The 3,241-nt window shown below is 45.2% G+C and overlaps 1 long non-coding RNA gene across 1 annotated transcript; it reads left to right on the top strand.

Annotated features, from left to right (window-relative positions):
* The first annotated feature begins 1,095 nt into the window (after positions 1 to 1,095).
* LOC125760384 (uncharacterized) lies at positions 1,096 to 2,620 on the top strand. The gene is made up of 2 exons (XR_007417955.1): positions 1,096 to 1,316; positions 2,464 to 2,620. It is a non-coding gene; the product is annotated as an uncharacterized LOC125760384 (long non-coding RNA).
* Positions 2,621 to 3,241: the final 621 nt, after the last annotated feature.

Raw genomic sequence — 3,241 nt, forward strand, 5'->3', positions numbered from 1 at the left:
TCGCAGCAAGAATGACACGTGGGAGTAAGTTTTATTTGTGACGCGATTTCGTTTATCTTCCGCAGAAACTGTTAAGCTCACAATGCTGATATGTTGTTGTCGGCCACGTGTGTAGATTGACACCGCGATCGTGGAACACATGGCTGATCTGCCTCGAATAACTGCAAGCCGGCGCGTGCGTAGTGCCGTGGAGAACAATCAGAAGTCCTGGACGACACAGAAAAAAACTTCAAAGGTTTGTTGTACATGTTTTCCACGGCAACTGACATAAACGTAAAAAAAATTGGAATGGTCAAATGCATGTGTCAAGTTTAACCATTTGTAGTTAACCATTTTGCTCTCATTATGACACCATTTGTAAGAAAAGCCAGAACTTATGTTCAAAACAGCGCATATTCTTGCTATTCTTTTATTCAGTTGCACGTGTGAGTCCTGCTGCTGGCCATCAGTTAGCCGGTTATCAGAAGAAAAGGGCACAGCCCAGTTTTGTACTGGTATATACCGTATCGTTTGTGATTATGATCATGATTTTTGTCTTACTGAAACAAGAAACTGAAAAATGTATGTTGGTGTTTCTGCTACATCTCTATGAAGCAGCAGAACCTGTTGCTCAGTCACTTGGTGCATATTAGCAACTGGCACCTTGTCTGGCTTCCCGATACCTCCGCCTTTTTTCAGTGCATGTTGTTTTCATCCTTTACCAGCAGTCAAGTAGTTTCACACAACCGAAATGACCAACTAGCCCACTCTGTTTGTCAAGTAGGTTTTACTTCCAAACAAATGTAGCACATTTGTGACTGTTGCTCAATGATATTCTTTTTGCATGTGCTAGCTGTGTACACATATTACATGATCTTTTTTCTTTTTTTCAGCTGCTTCTAGTAGTGGTGCCCCTGGTGTACACCTTTACCCCAAATGTCTGCACCTTTGCCTACCGGTAATGACATAGAATGTGCTCAGCTTCCTGGACATAGGCATGCAGGTTACGAGACGGAAAACGTGCAGCTTAGACTTCATGCTTGCAAATGCGAAAGTCGTAACCGACATAATTAGAGTAAGCAAAAAGGAGAAATTTCTGCTTAGGAGCAAGTAATTATGAAGCAGGTTTTACTCCTCTTAAACTAGCAGACATGCAACAACACAGTTGTGCTATGTTTGTTTTGTGCGCCACTTTCATGCATATTTGTGCTTGCAGTGGATATGCATATACATGAAGGATTTGTTTTTGTTTTCCTCAGCTGCCTCTGCGAACCCCGCTCTTGGACAACAGCTGGGAGGCTCTGTATTTAAACGCGTGCACCTTGGACGTCATGCTCGTAAATACCAATTCCTTTGTCATTCCTGGCATGAATTTCGTTGGTAAAGCAATAAGTAAAATTGTGCATTGTTGTTTACAAGCACTTCAGTATGAACCAGGCTTAAAGGAGAAGGGACCGACAACTGGCCAGAACTTGTGATTAGATCCTGTCAGAAATGAAAAGACCGCGCTATATACTGACATATTCCAGCATCCTTTTCGCGCTGTGAGTAGGATTTATATCTCTAAATTGTGTTTAAAAGTAACAAAAAAAAGGCATGTTGTGCAACCTATCGCAAGAGCCTTGAAGCTAGATTGCGGAGTTGATCACTTTGCTGTACAAAGTCACGTAGTCTGATACCGTCATGTGTGCCATTATTGGTCCTAAAAATATTAGTATGTACATTACTATCCATCCCCGCTCTATTCTGTGCTGCTTATGACGTAAAAGGAGTTGCATGGTGACAAGTAACGGCGCTGCCTTCGCGGTAGCCAGTGGACCATGTCGAGCCGCAGCGCATGCGCGCGAGTACACACACACGCAGTAAACCGCCGCGCTCGAACACGAACCGCTGTCACGCTCACTGTTTGCAACATGTCTTGTCACGTGTGTATACGACTTCATATCCGTCGCAGATAGAAAAAATCGAATTACAAATGTTTCACGGCATTTTCCACATCACCATACCTTGATTATACACTCTGTCCGGTAAGCTTTCTGTCGCGTTAAAGAAAATAGGTACCATAAAAGTTGGTTGTCGGTCCCTTTAACCTCTTAACACACACACAGGACAAAATAGGCATGCTATATCCCCGTTGTGCACCATCTTTGTGCGTTTGTGTGTGCAGTATGAACATGTACATTAAGGCTTTGTTTTTGTTCTCAGCTGCCTCTGCGAGCCCTGCTGTTGGACGCCAGCTGGAATGCTCTGCGTTTGAAAGCGTGCACCCCAGATGTCATGCTCATAAATACAGAGTTCTCATGATTCTAGTGTTGACAAAGCAATAAGTAAAAGCAGGCACTTGTGCATCTGGAATGAGGTTTAACCCTGTCTCAGGAGACATAAGACAATATAGTCATGCTATGTTCCTGTTGTTCACCATTTTCATGCATGTTGTGTGCAGTACGTATACATACATGCAGGCTTTGTTTTTGTTGTCCTCAGCTGCCTCTGCAAGCCCTTTTGCTGGACGCCATGGAAGGCCCTCCACTCGAAAGTGTGCACCTTAGACTACACGCTCATCAATACCAAGTTCTCTGTCCTTCTCGGCATGATTGTAGTGCCATATAATAGTGAGGCAATAAATCATTTTTGCTGGTCACTTGATGTTCCATGCATGTTGCTTGGTTTCTGAACACTTGACTTGGTTTTAAGTTATCTAGTTATCTATGTGAAAAAAAGTGGGTTGGTTGGACGAGGAATATGCTTTCCTGGAGAGGCAACTGGCTCTCTCAGGTAGGGGGTGGTCGAGCGCGATGAAGCAAGTTAACATGTTATGGGAGCAGATGTCCCACCCTTTTGAAATCCTGCAGTAAAAAGTGGCCACATGTCCCAATTACATCCCACACGCATGCAGTTTTGGGACGTCACAAAAAGGTCTTTTTTTTGTATCACTTGGGATGTTTTTCCACCTTGTGTGGAACGTCTTTTGGATGTCCCGAACTCCCAAAAGGGATGTCATTTGGATGTCCCTAGGATGCCTTTGCGTTGTCTGGGGCCGGGAGGACGCACGTGTTCACCGATGGGTCCGTCCTGCAGGATCCGTCCTGCCGCGGCCGCCTGCATAGCCCCTCAGCTCAGCTCGGAACGACAGTGCCGCTTGCGATACTGTGCATCCTCAACAGCTGAGCTAGTCGGGCTCCAGCTGGCTACAGACCTCCTGCGCAATTCGCCGGCCGTCACGAGCGCAGCAATCTTCTGCGACTCGAAACCTGCCCTCCGC

This window comes from Rhipicephalus sanguineus, chromosome 11 (genome assembly GCF_013339695.2).
Source record: "Rhipicephalus sanguineus isolate Rsan-2018 chromosome 11, BIME_Rsan_1.4, whole genome shotgun sequence".
NCBI lineage: Eukaryota > Metazoa > Arthropoda > Arachnida > Ixodida > Ixodidae > Rhipicephalus > Rhipicephalus sanguineus.